Source organism: Mesitornis unicolor, unplaced genomic scaffold (assembly GCF_000695765.1).
Source record: "Mesitornis unicolor isolate BGI_N332 unplaced genomic scaffold, ASM69576v1 scaffold10400, whole genome shotgun sequence".
NCBI classification, from domain to species: domain Eukaryota; kingdom Metazoa; phylum Chordata; class Aves; order Mesitornithiformes; family Mesitornithidae; genus Mesitornis; species Mesitornis unicolor.
The window spans coordinates 73,362-92,666 of record NW_010159074.1 but is presented as its reverse complement, the minus strand read 5'-3'; the positions used below and the strand labels follow the sequence as shown (position 1 = coordinate 92,666).

At 39.0% G+C, this 19,305-nt stretch overlaps 1 pseudogene; it reads right to left on the bottom strand.

Moving 5' to 3' along the window:
- Positions 1-11,336: 11,336 nt before the first annotated feature.
- LOC104541458 lies at positions 11,337-12,036 on the bottom strand (annotated as a pseudogene).
- Positions 12,037-19,305: the final 7,269 nt, after the last annotated feature.

Here is a 19,305-nt window from a genome sequence, read left to right as displayed (position 1 = left end):
AAGAGTATAGAAATGTTACCTAAATCCACAGCAGGCTGATTGTACAGGAAAAAAAAGGGTAGGGCCGGCAGGAGATCACTAATACTGTGATGCAATATTTAAAATAGCAGTAGATGTATTTTGTAAAATGGCTTACATTTTAATTCACTGTGCCTCTAATGTAAATGTTATTGCAGAAAATTTCTTATTTTTATACTAGGCAAGCAAAATGAAATTACATATTTGCTCACATACAGGAGAGTATCTTTATGCCTGTGACCTTTGCAGTTATGCTAGCAAAGACGCATGTAAACTGAAAAGGCACATGAGAACTCATTCAGGTAAGACTCTGATTTAATGATCAAGTCTATGTCCTTAGGCCCTGAACATTCATAGGGTTAGAGTGATCTAATTTCAGACTCTAAAATTAGCACTTTTTTCGCTTGTGATTTTGAGTACATATGTGCCTGAAAAAGATGTTCCTTTAAAATTTTCTGGATTTGACTGTTGGAAGTCAAGCTGTATAGTGCTAGTAGTTACAGTATTCCTGTTCTTCCTAAACTGTTTTTAATATTAGAAAAATATTTATTTTATGTGGTCTTATTTCTCAATGAGTTAATTTTATATGGGGATTTATTTGATGGCAGTGTTTAAAATGTCTATTCAAAACATGGCTCAAATTTGCTAGTAACTAATTCGGTCAGCAAAGAATTAAATAGTTTTAACATTGAAGGCAATATGTCCCGATCATAGCACTGTAACATGCATGTCTTCTGAGAAGGCAGTTAGTATCTATCATACGTCATGGTTTAACTTAGGTCAATTATGGTATGTAACGTATGGTTAGTGTTTTAGTTTGAATCAGAGTGCGAGAGTGCGGTTTGATTCAAATCTTTCCGATTTCCCCACTTACCATGCTTTGATGCCTATCGTGAGGCAGTTTGGTGCAATTAAACTAAATTCTTTTTTTAATGAGAGTCAACCAGGAGAGTCCAACAGCGCATCCACAGAACCACATTGGAGCTGGTTCAAACATCCGTGTGCACCTTGGGTCTTCAGCACTAGCAGTTTCTCTCTGCTCTTGTTAGGCTGTGCTTATTGCCAGTGCTGATGTAATTTTTTTGCCTACTCACACCTGTTGTGACTTTTTAGGACAGATTAGCAAGAAAAAAAAAAGAATTTACTGCACTCTCTTCTGCCATTACCAATGGCTGATGTTGAATCATTTTAATCATTAAGTTCTTTCAGCTATACACTTTCTTTCTTTGCACATTCGATAATCCTGCATTTTTGTACATGAAATATTCAAGACAAAAGAAAAGTTAATTAAAATAATTCCTGACTAATGGTTTAGAATTACATTAATGGCTTTGTGTTTCACTAGTTTGACTCACAGCTTCTGAAAACCAAGATTTTTCATTGTAATCAGCTATGTAAACTTGTTTAAGTCCATTGTCAGCTAATAGTTGACATTTTGGTTGGTCTGGAGACTGCCTCTGTTGGAACATGGGTGTTGAGATCTGTGGGAACTTTGCATTTTTGTATCAGAGATATGTAGAGAGTGTCCTGGTTTATTGAGACAGAATTTAAGAGTCAGTTTTCTGCTGAGGAAATCTGTGATTTTGCAAGGACTGCAACACTATTGCATGGGAACAAAGTGATAGGACTTTGTTATAGTTTTCAGTTAACACTGGTATGTGATGCTCAGGGTCTTCAGCCGTCTTGAGGTAAACAGGTGCAGAGGCTGAGTGGAGCAGAAACCCAGAGAAATTGACCCCAGGCTGACCAATCAGTACTAATCCATACCTTAAATGTCACATTTACTATGAACTGGGGAGTTTGCTGGGGATGATCTCTCCCTCTGTCTCCTTCTTCCCTTTGTCATGGCTGACATCTTGAGAGGGACTTGTCAACTGTCCTACCCCTGGGCCTACTTCCTCCACAATTTTGCCTAAGTATAACTCTGTCTATTTTATATTAATACTGTTATTAATACTGTTTTGTCTTATTAGTGTTTTATTAAATCTATTTCAGCCTGCAAATGTCCTTTCCTTTTCCCAACCCCCCTCCCCGCGTGGAGAGAAGGCATTGGGTGATAGAGCAACTGTATAAACCACAACAGAGAGTTTCTAAGTGTATGTTATTTTAATGTTTTTTATAGGTGAAAAGCCTTATGAATGTTATTTTCGTCAGGCCAAATTTACTCAAAGCAGTACTATGAAAACCCATATGTTACAGAATCATGGAGAAAATGTGCCAAAATACCAGTGTCCATATTGTAGTACCTTTATTGCGTGCAAAAGTGACTTGGGTGAGTTTAAAGGAAAAAATTGGAAATTTTTTTGAGAGGTAAAAACTCTAATTTTCGCTGTTTACAATGATACCAAATATATGACTGTATATCATTACAGACTATTTCTATGGAAAATGTATTCATTGTTTTACAGGTAAGTTCCTCCTGCAAGGAGATGTGATGACATCTTGTGGTGGATGTTTTAGTTTCTTTAAAATGCAAAGTAGCAAACATTTAAACTTTCTGTTTTTCAGTAAGAAGGTACCTCACAGAAATCGATGTCCAGATCATATTGGAAGTTTTCTCTCATGGCCACAGAAAATAGCCAGATCTGTACAGGGCACTTTCAGCCCTCACATTCTGTTTTTTTCTCAGCTCTAGTTAAAATGTGAATATGTGTCTAGCTGCATGAAAAACTAAAATAGATTGAAGGCTTTAGTATGTATGGGTTTTTTGCATATACCAAATAAACTTCTACCTCTTAATCTAAAATGGCACTGCATGTTTGTTTGCTGAGTGCATTGTTCTTTCAATTTAAAGAAACCCATGTAATCGCAGTAGTTAGTGAAGTGGAAGTTAACTGTTAAGGATGTTAACTGCCAGGAGGCAGTGGTTTTACTATGCTTCAAGCATTCAAAACTCTTAGAATTCTCCATGCTATGTCATCAGTATTAAAGATTATTTTCAGGCTACATAGCACTCATAAAACATTGAAGGTGTTAAAAAAAGATTGAATGTCTCTTAGGTAGTCGGGTTCTTTTTCCAGAATGCAAAGAACAAACCCCTACATAAGTTCATTTTAATGCTATATGCAGATAGTGGAATCAAACAGTACTAATATACAGGTTGATGCTGAAAATTTAAATTAGAATTATAACTGAATATATGAATTAAAACTTTTCCATGTACAAATCACAGTTCTTCACACACAAACCATCATAATTTTCTGGGAATTTTATATACTAAATTTTTAAACTACTCTTGCTTGAAACAGTTCCTGCTTCAGCTACCAGTAAAGTTCTCACTATTCATACATTTCTTGTGTAAATTCAGCTTTTCTAGGAAGAAAGTGTATGTGTACAGATGAGAGTTTTATTAATAAATCAGTGTATTAGAAATGTAGAAATGTAGCATATTTACTGTATTTGAAGCAATACAGCTGATCAGTACCAACAAAACCTATCTAAAACTTTAAGTTTCCAGAAATATATGGAAAAGTGGTATTAAAAAAATATTTAGACATACAAATGTGCCTTTAGCATCTCTTTATATTTTCAAATAAAGATCCCATTGAACTCTGTTAAGTATTTGAAGGTAGTAATGGAATTGTTATTTACATATGTACAATTTCTTTGCTCGGGTATTTTTGCACTTTTTATTTTAATATTGTAAATACTACTTTGGGTAGCATTTTCAAATGGTTTTTTGTGTTTAGATAAAAGCAGGCAGTTACTGGAACTTTTGAAAGGATTTGATTTGTTAAATGATTTCCATTGAAATCAGTAAGTTTAAGGCTTGTAACTGCTGAATTTCTCTGGAAAGTTACAACACCTTGCTGCAACTTAATTGATCTTAAAATAATTTGAAAAACTGCCTATTTGCCAATTTTACACCTATTGGAGAGAACACAGTAGGTTAATTTTTTGTGTTTTCCTCTGCAGTGTACGCATTCATTACTCGGGGCTATGCACAGTCTAACTCTTGTTCAAAATAATGGAAATCAAAAATTTACCATTAAAATTAATTGCTTTTAATAACTGTTCAGGTGTCCACTTGCGAAAACTGCATTCCTACATGGCAGTGGCAATTAAATGCAATTACTGTGAAGCTGTTTTTCATGAGCGCTATGCTCTCATTCAGCACAAGAAGAGTCATAGAGATCAAAAAGATTCAGATGCGGTCAGTGTGGCTACACATGTAGCAGGTATTTAAATTCACTGAAAAAATACCGCTTTTTGATGCAAAATTGATGGTTTGGCAAGGTAAGGTTGGCTTTGGAATTCTATTTATCTTAAGAAGATAAAAACTTTTGTTACTGTAATCGAAGTAAAGTAGTGCAGTTATATTTCTTTGCAAGATAAACGGTTCACAAATAATAAAATTGAAATGCTGGAAAGTCGGAGACTATCTTCTTGATAATTCTTTTGTATGTGAACTGCTTGGAAGTATAAAGTAAGAGCAATCACTTTCAGTGACCCTGTGATGAGAACAAAATATAATATTTGCACCTTAAATGTGATTTTTCAGCAGTGTCGCAGAATAAATTCAGGCTAAACTGAAAATTTTATTAAAAAAAATATATTCAAGACAGCATTGCTTTAGCCTTGATATGTTGGAGTGTGCCATTGCTTCATTCAGCTTATTTTCTCTGCTGACCTTAGTAAGGCTAGGAGGAAAACCTCTGACCTTCTCCAAGTCAGTGGGCAGTGCCCCAACGTGTTGTGCAGCATCTGCTTGCAGTGGAGGACAGGCAAGGAGTCTGTGCAACATCCTTGCACTTTTTTGTGCGCCTGTGTGGTTTTTCTGAACATGTTTCACAGAGCTGGGTAGTTATGTTAGGTATTTCTTTGTTTGAGAAACAATGCTTAATTGTACACAAACGAACCCATACTGGTGAGATACACTTGCTTGTGCCGCAGCAAAAGCTTTTGACAGAAGCAGCTACTTACTGTTCATTTTAGGAAGCACCATGATTCTGATTTTACGCCTACAGTTTATGAATGTGCTAAATGTGGTCAGGGCTATTCAGGCTGGGTAAGATACTTCCTTTTAAGGAACCTCAGTGCAGTTATCTTTAGCTAAAGTATTGCAGATCATATTGTCACAGAGGACTAAGAGTAAAAAAATAGTGTCTGGCTGGAATGGTAACGCCTTAATGCTAAGCCAGTACAACTTATTTGTTTTCGTTCCCAAACCTTACATTGGAGGATTGATAAAGAACTTGGTAGTATTCTCCTTTAGGTAGAAAATATCTGCCACATCGTATCTTCAAGGTTGGGACTGGTTTGTACAATCCAGAGCTGAAGTTACTAATGTTTAAGACAGTAGTTGTCTTAAAACAAATAAACAGGCAGGTGGAGGTATGAATTTTAAGACAAATTCAAGAACTTGGAAAGATAATTGAAGTGAAAGAGTGGTAAGACTAGTTCAGCAAGGGAAGTAAGAAATTATTATTCACTTCACAATCATATGCAGTGAGAAAATATCTCTGATTTTGGGTTAACACTGCACACTTCTAAAGTACATGTAACCTTTTTTCCACATACAGACTTTACGTTTAAAACTTTATTGCTTATCCAGGAACCAGAAAATTATAAATTTGATTTTATACCCACCAAATGGCAATATTCCTTTAAAGCAGAATTTTAATATGTATTCTGGAAAACCTTCAGGAGTTTTATGGAGGTCGTTAACTAAGTCAGCCTTTCACCTAGCGTTCCAAAACTTGTCTGTCAGAACCATATTTTTTTGTGTGTGCGTGTGTTAAAGTGCTTACATACATTAATATGTGATTCATATATTTGTGCTTGATTATATGAATAGAATAATAAGTGTAAGCATGCTGAAAACTGTGGATTGGTGAGGACAAAAACTGCTACACCCAGAAAAAGAAGCAAGGGAAAAAATAAAACCCATGAGAACCCAAAGTGTGTTAAGCAAGAAGGTAATCAGCGAATAAGTTAGAATTTAATAATGTAAATTAGAATCAAGAATAAAAGGCTAAGGCAGTGAATCTCCCCTGCTGTTTAATTACTGTTTCACAATGAAGCTAATTTAAGTGCTAATAATGGAAGAATACTTCAGAATAGTCTTTACTGTGTGTCAAAAATTCTTGTCATCAGAGCTGGGTCATTGCTCAGGTACCCATTCGGGGACTTCTATTCCCCTGTTTCTGTAAATGTTTTCCTAAACTCCCTGCTTAGCAATGCTTACAAATGTGTTTCTCTTTTCCCATTTAAAAATTCCCTTTGCCTTTATAAAGAGGGTGAAACACATCATTACTGAGTTGAGCCACAGTGAGTTTTCTTGAGAGCTCATGATTTATAATATACTGCTTTGCTACAGACCAGATTGAAAACTTCCCAATTTCAAAAAAAATATTTTTTGCCTAACCAGAATGTCCTGTCATTTTTTTGGCCCTTTGCTTACTAGCTGCTGTTTGAAGGCCATAGTAGTCTCCATGATAGGATTCTTCAGGTGATTTTTATGGAGTAAGAGACCAGAATGGAGATACATCTAAGGCCTAGCTGTCCCAAAACCTTACATTTTGGTATACCAGATTGTAAATATCGACACTGATTTGTGGCCAATGACACTGAGATAAAATTTTACATAGTGAGAAGAAGAAATGCTGGAGCTTTTCTGAATCTAATGAATATATATCAGCAGCTGAGTTTACACTAGCATTGACACTTCTGTTTTCACTGGTAAGGCTGTAATGGTATGGTTAGAGAGAAATGTTACAGCTGCAGTGTTTATGTTTTTGCAATAATTAGATTTTGCTGTTTATTAATGTTTTGCTATGTGCAAACAAATTCTTTTTGAAATCTTGCAGATACCTTCCTCTGGAAACTCAATTTTCTAGAGCTAAGATAATGTGTCTTTAGATGTTGTTCATGCAAATACGTAGTTTGTTAAATGACTCACACAAGTATTAGAAATTTCTGTGCTGGTTCCAGAAGGTTTATTCCCAAAGCTGACATTTGTGAGCATTTATCACTGTCCACTTCTTGCACACCTTGCAGGGGCCTGTGGAATTTTGTATGTGGCTTTACAAAAGATTGCTTGCATGACTGATGCTGTCAATGATTTGCTGTTACTAATAATTCAAAAAGACAATGTATTTATGTTGGGGTCCATGGGAGGAATGGACTACAGCACACCAGTATGATGCTCTGATAGCCATTTTATTACACACAGAGCATGGTTTTTATACATTTCCAGCATTCTATCTTTGCATCTATCTGACTCCTAGTTGGCTGCACGCGCTACCCACCCTGGCTAAGCTAATATATAATTGGTTAAAAATTCTCCGTCTCCAGTCTATTTCGCTGTGTTCAGTGTCTTCTTTATCTTCTTTACTCCTCTGACAAGTTCCTATTTTCAAGCACTCAAGGTTGTTCCCATTTCACAGCTACGTGCCTCCTGTCACATATTCTCACCCAGATTTTTACTATCCTCTTCGTTTCTTGTCCCATCTCGATCAACTGAGGCAGTTACAGTGTTTCTATGGCCCAGGCCTCTACATTTTCCCCCTTTTCTTTAAAAACAAGTGCAACTGTTTTAATGATAAATCCCTGCAAGCAGCGAATAATACAAGGAATAAGCAAAAGCAGCATAATCAAAGGCATCAATAGCATTAGCAAATTCTTAAGCAACCCTTCTATCCAACCTCCCAATCCAAGATTGCTCAGCCATTCCGAAAATGGGTCAGAGGAAACTGATATTCTCTTCATGTTCTGCTGTAAAATGGCCAACTGTTGATAGATGCTAGAAGAGCGATCAGACAAGTTAAAACAATGCATGCCTTCATAATCCTGACACCCATGACCCTGTGCTAACAACAAGTCAATAGCAGCACGATCCTGTAAGGCAGCATGTCTAACGCTGTCCACATCCTGCAATAGCTCTGAAATCATCAAAGATGTCAGGTTAAACTGTTTTGCACTCCAGCATGCAAGGCGTTTGATGTTTTTTGCATTTACAGCTGCTGCACCTCCTGGCAAAAAGAAGGCTAAGGCAACTGTTGTGGCTATCGATGGCAGTTCAACTTTATCGTTACAATTTTTGTCAAAATATGAAACAGACCAACGAGCTCGTTTAGACTTTGTTTGGTTAATGAGGTCCCTCATGTGGGGTGTGAGCAGAGTCAATTTCCCAAGATAACAAGGTCTCCCTATGGGATAGTGTGGTATGCCATGCCAAGCTCTATCCCCAAATATTAGAAAGACACTCACATATTAGAAAGACACCGGGTGGAAGTAAAGTTCCACCAGACACATTTACTGCTAGTGTACCAATCTTGAGCTCCGGCCAACCCAATGATTTCCCTGTCACATTTTTATATTTTGGGATTATGCGTTGTGAGTTCTGCTTTGCTACCCATACAATCCTAGGATCACCGAATGTAATAGGTCCAGTTCCATTGTACAGTACTGGGGTATGCATTCTTGAACAACTGGCTAAATGAGATATGTTGACAACCTCCACTGGCACAATGCTTGCCAAAAGATCTACTTCTTGCACCAGTTCTGGATCGATTCTATTCAAAGATTGAACCACCACTCTTTGCCAGCATGCTCCTCTCAAAGATGGCCATGTAAATTCTGCTTTCATGGTTTGTCCTGAGCAATAACAACATCTGCAATTCTCCACATTCTGCGTGCTTACACAACTAGCATTATAACAAGCTATATCTATCCATTGACTAAAATCTGTCTCATTTTCTACCAACGGCATCCCAATAAGGCAAGTGCGAAAAGGATCTCCTGGCAAAGCCATGCTGATACAAAAATCCTTCTGACCTGTAATGTTAGCCCATGTCAACCAGACATTAGTTTGCCTTGGCAATTTTAATGCTTCATGGTTTTTTGCCCAAAGGCACGTGATTGTGATGGCAAATGCGACCAGCATCTTTGTCGCCATTGTGCCTTTTGATGTTCCCATTCCCGATCTCTTACTTGCCAGCTTTTGGGTACCGCTACTCCGTGTCCACACTGACTTCCTGTTATCTTATTACTTCTAATAATATCTTGTTTAGCTATAAGTTTTACTATGTTAAGAAGCAAAAATGCAGTTACTCTAACTTCTATGTTTTCAATTAAACAAATAGCACTTAACAAGTCAAAATGTCTCTGCAATGCAAAAGCTTCCGTATGGGGAAACACACCTTCCACAAACTCCAATGGTCTCCCAATAAAAGACCGCAACCAGTCCTCATACGAATACTCAAGGACTACGTTTACAGGTGCTGCACAGCCAGTGATATTCTACTTCCCGATTTCTAGTTACTTTCCATACCTCTTCATGACAGAGTGCACACTGCACTCTAATCCAAGGTCGACACCTTAAACCATGTACTGAGCAAGATCGTGTTAGCTCCCTTTTTTGTTCCTCAGATATCACCTGGATCAGTAATGCCTGTTGTCTCTGTGGATTACTGATGCTGTGCAACAAAACTGTTCTTGGTAACTGATCAGCACTCGGATGTGCTCTCCGTAACCAAGGTTGTAGAATTTTCTACGCTCTTTCCTCCTTCCTCTGCTGAGCCTCTGGATCCAGATTATGAGTCATCAAGCCAGGGCTTTACCCATTTCGCGGGTATCCACTGCGACTTTCCTTCACCTGTTGAGATGCAAGCATAACCCTTTCCCCAGGTCAGTAAATTCACTGGACCTTCCCACTTGTCTGTGTTAGGGTAATAGATTTTTACCTGTACCTGCATTGTGCTCAAATCTCTATTGTTCCCGCAGTTATGCGCAATGGCAGGAGGAACAAGAAATTCCTGGTTTGGATTTAACCAATTGAGTATAAAAAGTGTTTTATGCAAAATGTCTTGGGGCGACGCCAATTCCCCCTGTTTTTTAATAATGTCTAGGTGATGTTTTAACATGCGATGTGCACATTCCACAATTGCTTGTCCTGTAGAGTTATAAGGAACTCCTCGGACATGTTTTATTTGCCAATCGGTCGATATGCAGGCCCATTATCAGTTTTAATTTGCTCAGGCTTCCCTAGCACAGCAAAAGACTGTAACCAATGTTTCTTTGCTGCACATGCTGAAGTGGAATTTAAAGCCATAGCCCAAATCATTCCTGAACATGTGTCTACGGTAACATGAAGATATTTTTGACAGCCAAATTCTGGATATTCAGTTACATCCATTTGCCAAATTTGTCTGGGTTGAAGTCCTCGGGGATTTGCCCCTGAGGCTTCTATAACTGGTAATTGTGTACAATCTGGACAAGCAGCAATAATTGCTTTTGCATCAGCTTTTGATATCTGGAATTGTGCTTTCAAAGCTGCAGACGACTGATGGTAAAAGGCATGTGATTTTTGTGCCTCTGCCAGCCTGCCTGGAGTAGAAGTATCCACAACATTGGCAGAAACAATGGCATCAGCTCGAGCATTACCCTCAACCAGACCTCCTGGTAAATTGGTATGACTCTTTATGTGTGTAACAAAAAGAGGTTTACTCCTTTGTTGCAACACGTGCTAGATGTGTGTAAAAGCAGCAAACAACACTGGATTTGAGTCATGAGTCCACAACTAAGTTTAAGCAATCATTTTCCCACTGTTGTAAAGCAGTGATAACAGCCTGTAGTTCTAAAATCTGCACAGAGCCTTCTCCAACAATACAATGTGAATTCCACTCTCCATCTTGAAGCCACACATATCCAGCCTTCTTTGTTCTGCTACTGGCATCAGTAAAAACAGTTACACCATCCACAGATTTCTCGACAACAATAGGCATAAGTTCTAGTGGAAGTGTGGTTTTAAACAGAGGGTGTGATGGATAGTGGTTATCAAGTTTTGCACCATGATTGAGCAACACTATTGCCAGTTCATTGCTCTGTCAGCACAAGTGTGGAACTTGATCGAGTTGAATGGGCAAAATAATCTTCTCTGGGCTTCGTCCAGCTGTTTCAATCAGTCGTGTCGTCGCTTTTATGATGACTTGTGCTATTACTTCCCAACGTGTGATGATAGACTTTTTACCACAACTTGCTACAAATACCCATTCCAGGATTCGTAAAGGATCTTTGCACTGTGGTAACCACTGTCCTAATATGCCTGCAACTTCAGTATCAGTATTGTAAATGTACAAGCAAATAGGCTCTTTGGGTTCTACTCTTGCAACTGTAGTATTTCCAATTTATGTTGAAATCTCTTGTAGAGCTTGTTTGGCCTGTGGTGTCAGGGACCGTGGATCTTGTGGCTGTTTCCCATCTTTTAGCAGTTCAAAGAGTGGGGCAAGTTCTGTATTTGAGATCCCACACACATTTCGAACCCACTGGATGTCACCCACCAGCTTTTGCACATCAGTCAGTGTCTTGATTTCTGTTCATAGGGTGAGTTTTTGCGGATGGATGACAGTTTCTGTGAGTAACATTCCAAGGTACTTCCATGGTGAGCTACGTTGAACTTTCTCAGGAGCAATAACCAGTCCCCATGTGGTTAACTGCTGAGTTAGTTCAGTAATGATGCTATTGTCAATAGGCTCTCAGTTGCAAAGAAGCAGTTCGTCCATGGAATGATATATTATCATGTGAGAGTACTTCCTCCGGAAAGGTGTTAAAGCCACATCAACGTACCATTGGCAAATGCTTGGAGAATTTTTCATACCTTGTGGGAGAACAACCCACTGGTATCTTCTTGCAGGTGCAGCTCTATTGGTAGATGGAACGGTAAATGCAAATTTCTCAGTCGTCTGAATGTAAGGGGATAGTGAAAAAACAGTCCTTGAGATCTAGGACCACAATGTCCCAATTTTTCAGAAGCATTGAGGGGGTTGGTAATCCCGGCTGCAAGGCTCCCATATCTTGCATCACTGCGTTTACTTCTCTCAGGTCATGTAACAGTCGCCACTTTCCAGATTTCTTTTGCACGGTGAACACAGGAGCGTTCCAAGGGCTAGTGGAAGGTACTAAATGTCCTACACCCACTTGTTCTCATACTAATTGTTCCAGATGTGCGAGCTTGTCTGTTGGCAGCAGCCACTAATCAATCCAGACCGGTGTGGTTGTCGGCCAAGTCAGTTTCATTGTTGGACAGATTGCGCTCGCCTCAATGGCCACTATGCAAAAGACGATTGAATGGTAACTCCCCACTGAGCCATAGCATCTCTGCCAAGAATCCAAATGGTTGTATTCAGAATGTATGGGCTACAAGGTCTTCTTTCAGATCTTGGATGATTACAAAGTGAGCACTAATATGTGTAGGAGATGCTCCTCCAATCCCAATTACCATGTTGTTGACTGATTCCAAAGGCCATTTCTTTGGCCAGGCTTGTCTTGGGATGATTGTGATGTCAGCTCCGGAGTCCAAAAGCATCTTTTGATGAGGGATAATTATTCCCTCTGGTCATTCTATGTTAACAGTCCGACAGGGTTTCTCATTTGTCACACGCTGAACAAAAGCAACTGTAGCAGGGCCAGTCAAGCCAAAGCCCTTCTGTCCCCTGTCACTGCCACAGGCTTTTGGCACGGTTGCTTTGAATGGTACCAATTGAGCAATTCTGCTACCGCATTTAAGCATAACAGGTGGAGCCAATGCTTGAACCATTATACCTATCTGTCCAGTATAGTCTGTGTCAATAACACCAGGATGTACGATAAGTCCTTTCTTAGTAGTTGATGATCTTCCTAGCAAGAGTGCACTAAGTCCATGCCCTAATGGCCCAGTTATGGTCGAAGGGACAACATGAATGGCAGAGTCTCTTATTGTGATGTCTGCTCCCACGGCCAAATCGACTCCAGTGCTCCCTCGGGTTGCTGCTGAGAGCTCTGATAGACAACCAGTGGCCTGGCTTTTGGATGCTATTGTGGCTTCGCGTCCCGTCCCATGGCACTGCTCATCCCGTTTCCCTGAATCGGTGTACCATCCTTTTTGAATCGTGATCGACACTCTGCAGCACGATGTCCATACTTGTCACATCTGGTACAAATCCCAGCAAATCCTTCATTTCTGGTTGACACACGATTTGTTGTTTTCCCTTTGTTCTTTGGACAGTCGCGTTTCAGGTGACCTTTCTGGCCACAGTTAAAACATCCAGCACTGCGATCACCTTTTCTGAATTGTAATGTGGGCTTTAATGCTGCAGCAAGAGCAGCTGCATGGATCTTGGCTTTTTCTGTTTCCTGCTGGACCACTGGAATTCTGCTGCAAGCTTCCACCATTTGAGCTAACGTGGCAGCTTTTCCCAATCCAGCCAGTATCTGCTGACATTGCGGGTTGGCATTCATCATAGCCAGGTCTTTTCCCACTGCTGCTTTAGCATCCTCAATAAGATTTGGTAATGCATCAATGGCATCTTTAAGACGATCAGTAAATTGCATGTAAGGCTCTCCAGGTTTTTGTTTTACCGTTGTATAGGGTGGCTGTGGTTTTCCCACATTTGGCACTTCCTTTAAAGCAGCCAAAGCCAGAGATTGTGCCTGTTGTAAGATTTGTGGGTGTAGAGCAGCTTGAACGGCTCCCTCAGCATAACGTCCTTTTCCGAGCAGTTGATCTGCTGAAACCAAATGCAACGGGTCTCCTGGAAGCTGATCAGCATTTTCAATCACAGCCAAATCCACTTTCTGTTGCCATTTCTCCAGAAACAACAAAAATGCTGTAGGTTGTAATATCAGTTCTGCCACAGCACGAATGTCCACTTGAGTCAAGGCTTGATTTGTGAAAAATGCAGACAGTAATTGCAAAACATGCTTATTGTCCATCCCATATTGCATGACTGATTGTTTTAACTGCTTAACCGCTCTCCAATCGAAAGGAACCCAAACTGACTTTCCTTGAGGGCCAACAAACACTGGCATAGCAGCGACACTAGGTGGCAGCATAACCCCTTCGATAGTCGCTGCCTTAATTATTCCTTTCCACCGTTGGCCAGCGTCGTAGTCGGGATTTCTTGGCGGGTCTCGGGGTATGTGCGGTGGGTCAATGGAGGAATCTGGTGGATTAAAAGACTGTTTTGGGGGGTCCATTAATCGCCACGTACCGGCATACCGATCCTTTGTTTCTATAGATTTCTTTTCAAATCTCTTTTGCAACCTCTCCTCAGCCTCCTGCTCAGTCCACTGACCATCTTCTACACCCCTGCGACACCACTCTCTTCGTCTCTGTTCTTTTATCTGCCGCTCCTCCGGAGTTAGTTCATTGTTAATATTTTGCGGAACCGGACCTCCCCGCGCCACTATCTCCTCTAAAGCATTCAGCCCACCGGTAATAGCTTTAGAAGCTTTGTCATAGGCTATCATTGGAGAGGTTTTACTCGATCCTCCGTCCAGGGTTTTCATTTGTTTTAACATCTCTTGCATCGTTCTCTCTTGTTCCTTCCTTAAGTGGCACAATGATCGCCCCCGTTCTGGGTCGTGCAAATTTGGGTAAAGTTCAGTTCCCCCTGCAGCTTCTTCTTCCTCCGTTTCCATAGGCAACGGTACAGACGCCGGATCTAATGGCGGAGCAGAGGGTTCAGCTGACCGAGACTCAGGCATCTCTCGGGGTACCGGAGGGACAATGGAATCAGGACTGACAGGATTAAAACCAGAACCTCCCGGGAAAATTGACAAAGGCACAGTTGAAGATCCTCCACCCCAAAAATCATGCTCATAAGCAGGAAAAACGTGTTTATCAGTAGCGGCTTCATGGGGGGGGGAGATCCCGGGGGTTTTGCCTTTATTACCATCAGAATCATGCAATTCGTCACGGGCTTCCTCTAATGTTTGCTGGAATGCTGCTTTAACTGCTGCCTCTGAAGAGACTGCTGTCAGCATTCCTTTGATCTTTCGCCAAGTCGGTGCCAACTGCGTTGCTTCTTTCCTACCAACTTTTAGAGTCCCAAAGTTCTCCGCCCAACATATCCCAATGTTCTATATCAAATAATTGCGAGGTAGATTGCAAAAATCCTTTCCTTCTTCCCCAACTAAGAAGGATCTCTATTTCTTCTAGTTTTAATTCAGTCTCTGTTTTCAGAGTAATCTGCAGCAAACTTTTTACCGCTGCTTTTTCCAGTGCAGATGCTCCACTTCCCATTCTGCAGCTTTTCCAGTGCTGTAGCACTGCTACTTCTTCACGCAGGTACCCACGATTCCCCGTCTCTCTCGGACAGCCCGGCTTACCTCCGCCGGCACGGCAGTCCTCGCCTTTTCTCTCAACTCCCAGAAAATTCTTCACAGAAGATATCATGTCGGGGTCACCATATGTTGGGGTCCATGCGAGGAACAGACTACAGCACACCAATATGATGCTCTGATAGCCATTTTATTACACACAGAGCATGGTTTTTATACATTTCCAGCATTCTATGTTTGCGTCTATCTGACTCCTAGTTGGCTGCACGCGCTACCCACCCCAGCTAAGCTAATACATAATTGGTTAAAAATTCTCCGTCTCCAGTCTATTTCGCTGTGTTCAGTGTCTTCTTTATCTTCTTTACTCCTCTGCCAAGTTTCTATTTTCAAGCACTCAAGGTCGTTCCCATCTCACAGCTGCATGCCTCCTGTCACATATTCTCACCTAGATTTTTACTAACCTCTTCGTTTCTTGTCCCATCTCGATCAACTGAGGCAGTTACAGTGTTTCTATGGCCCAGGCCTCTACATATTTGTATGAGAATTAAATTTCCAGTTAAATACTGCTTAGTTTTCCTCTGATAAGAACAGCATTGGAACTATTCACTAACGTGGCTTGCAATGTAATATTAAACATAAAATATATTCATTCTTCAAATAAAGTGTAAAATGAAAGATGTGGCAGTATTTTCTCCACTAAAACAAATTGCCTATTTGTTAAATTTATTGAAATATTTACTTTTTTTTCTGGTTAATCACCACAATATTTAATTTTTTTCCCCAAATGTGAGTAATGGACATTGTGGCAGTGAGATCGTTCCTGTTTTAGATTGAATAGAAACAGCAACTCTGAGAGAACAGCAAACAGAAATGACCTGTGAAATGATTCTCAACATGTTGCACAAATAACGCACTAACAGACTCTAGTCTTGCTTGTTTTCACTGGTGGTAACTGACTGCTTAAAATGTGTAACACTGTCCAGTTAGAAAGCTAGAAAAGACGCTGGTTGAAGGCTGTTGAAGCCCTTCTGTGCTCATTTTTCTTCTTGTTGCAATTTCTACTGTGTAACCTAAATAACATGTGTGAAAGTTACAGGGAACCTGAACCTGGTTTATTACATACGTGTAATAACAGAATGAAGAAAAAAAAATCTAATTTCAGAGTAATTAATTAACATAGGTTTGTTTCACCTTGCATTTCATTTTTCTTCCAGATTTATTCACAGAATTGCATACTGATCTACTGAGGTGAACACATGAAAGGCAATGATATTTTAATGCAAGGAACATTTACCAAATCTCCTTTCTGCAAACATTTTTTGGTTCTAATAGGATTCACAATGCTGAAATACAATTTTGTGCTAAAAAAGTGCAGGGTTTTATGCCACATACTTTTAGTACTTATTTAATGTCACTGGTTCCAGTCTGCTTTTGCCGTGGTTTTCAGTAGGTATAATGTCATTATCTTCAGAAGAGTTCTTTTAGATTTATATCAGCATGGGAAGTAGTGGCAGATCTCTTATTTTTTGGCTTGTTTTTAGAATATTAAGTTCCTGCAAGTTTTGGGGTGTGGTTTCCCCGCTGGATTGTGCTGCTGTCTTGTCTTTTCCCTCATGTCCCAGGAATAATTTTCTTTCTCCCCTCTTGTTTCAGCTGTAGCAACCAGGCTGTAGGGTGAGTTGGATCAGCAAGCAGATCTCATTAGAAACTAATCTTTTATCTTGTCTTAGTTCTGGTGAGATCAATTAGCTGGACAGACACAGAGCTGCATGATTGTTAGAGCTAACAAAAATGAAGGGGCAGCAGTGTGTGCTGGTATCAGAAAAGGGTGCGAGACCACCCCTTTCTGGGAATGCAAAACTTTCTCTCACCTTAAGCTGATGGTTTTTCAAGTGCAGGTGGTAGCTCTTTCCATCCCCACTCCTTCCCTTTTAAAGAACCTTCTTGCAAGTGTTTCCAAGTAGGTTTATGATCAGACATGCAGCAGGCAAAAACGCACCCATGGCTTTGATTTTTATTAGGCCTTCAATAAAGCACACTTGTATTATTTAGGAAAGTTCATGCTTATAATAAATTTAAGAATCAGTGAAATTTTAACCGCCAAACACAACTCTCTAACTTTTCTTAGGCTATAAGAACTACTTGTTTTACTGCTTAATTGAGAAGTAATTAATATAAAGTAATTACAGTAAGTAATATTGATTTTTTTATGATTGGTTACAGTGATCACAATTCTCACTTATGCACTGTTAGCTCATTTTTTGGTCATTTATAATTAATACTTGGAAGCCTGTTCATAAAATCTTAAATACTTTTAAAATATTCATCTTTAATGCTGCTATTCTTATGTTACATTTCATTACAAATAAACACTAGCATGGCTAACTAATTTTAATATTGGGTCACGTAACAAGTAAATAATTTTAATTAAAATGCCAAATCCTTATCCTAATTTCAAGATTAAGATCTATGTTTAAGTTCATTATAAATACAATATAGAACTCCACAAGTGTAAAATAGTTCGGTTTTGCATGTTGAGCGGGCTATGTTTGCTACTTGTGCTGATGTGGTCAGGAGTAACTTCTGCTTTGTGCTGTGCATTCCGGATTAACTGCAGTTTGAGGACTAAATACTGGAAATTTAAACTTCTGTTACTTTGAAAAATCTGTTAAGAATGAAAGCATAGCTTTTCTCCCAGTTAGTATATTAAATGAACAGCTTTATCCTATACTTGATAACATGTCTGCATGCCTGTTCTACTAGGATAACTTCTTAAATCTGTCAACTCTTCTGGTATGAATAAGACCCAAACCAATAGCGTACGTAGGAGCTCTAACTGTCTTGGAATGTCTCAAAGATCTCCATGGCTAGGAGAAAAGGATGTAATTTAGCAAGAGATACTTGTTGTCTTACAGGAGTATTTTATCCAGTTTTAGAATGTATAGACCACTCTGCACTAAAGGGCCTTAGCAAGATGTTAATAAATCAGCTCAATCAACTATACAAACAGGAATTACCTCTTTGGTAATAGAAACCTCATTCAGTTTTGTAGTGTATGTTTTTAGCAGTCACTGAGAAGTCAGTGTATTTGGATTTATCAAAATTACTCACTGGTTTTGTCCTCCTTCCATTATAATGGCGTTATATGAGTGTTTAATAAAGATCCATAATTATTCCTTTATGTCAGTTTTCCTAATGGTAATAGTCATACACTTTTAGTACATTAGTGGTTTCTTCTGGCTGCCTCGTCAGTTACAGCAGTTAAGGATACTTTTGTCCGTGATAATTGCTTAAATAATGTTGTTGACTTTATTCTTGTTGTGCTGTTTCCATTTGTGTCATAAATTCTAAGAAACAGATTTATGTGTTAAAATTAATTTTAGAAGTTGTATCAATTGGTCAATTTTCTAAGTATCTGTTAATAACAAAGATGACTCATTTTGTGCTGACATTTGAAAATCAGACTACATAAAGTGGAATATGAATGTGGTAATAAAAGATCTTGTTATCTCTGAACCTGTAAAATTATAATTTAAGTAGTTAGAAGCTAGAAATATGTCCTTTGAAAAGAAAGAATGCTTTGACCTCTTCAGGAGCCATTCCTTGTCATCTCATGCTTTTTAACTGCAGACAGTGATTGTACTTCATGATTAAGCATTTGCATTACCATGGCTTTCAGATGTTTATTTTACAAAAATAATTTGATTTAATGATATTATTCATATACTTCAGATAAGTACACGTGTATTAATATCTTTTAACATAGTATATATTCTGAACAGATGCCAGTTTTAAAATACTCTAATTTACTAATTATGGAGGAGTTGTTAAATATACGGGAATTATTCATGTCATGAAACAGATAATACTGATGTGTTCTATAGTATTCTTTAACCCTACTGCCAGATAATTCAGTTATTTGGAAAAGAAGATTTCTACATAAGAGGAAGCATGCAATCTGAATTTCCTCTGCAAGCAGAAATTGTCTACGCTTTAATGTGTGAGGAAAAGTACGGTTTCTGCACAAGGAATCATACACACATCATATCTAGTAGATAACCCATAACACATCACACCCAGTAGATAAAGCAGAGAAAGAGTAAAAACATTACTTTGGATGTAGTAGATAATCCATAATAAAATGGAGACCTTGAAGAACAGGAACTCCAATGATGCTGACGGGTGGCATATAATGCTTCAAAAGTAAGTACGTTTTGATGTATTGATTAAAATGAATTGTCCTCT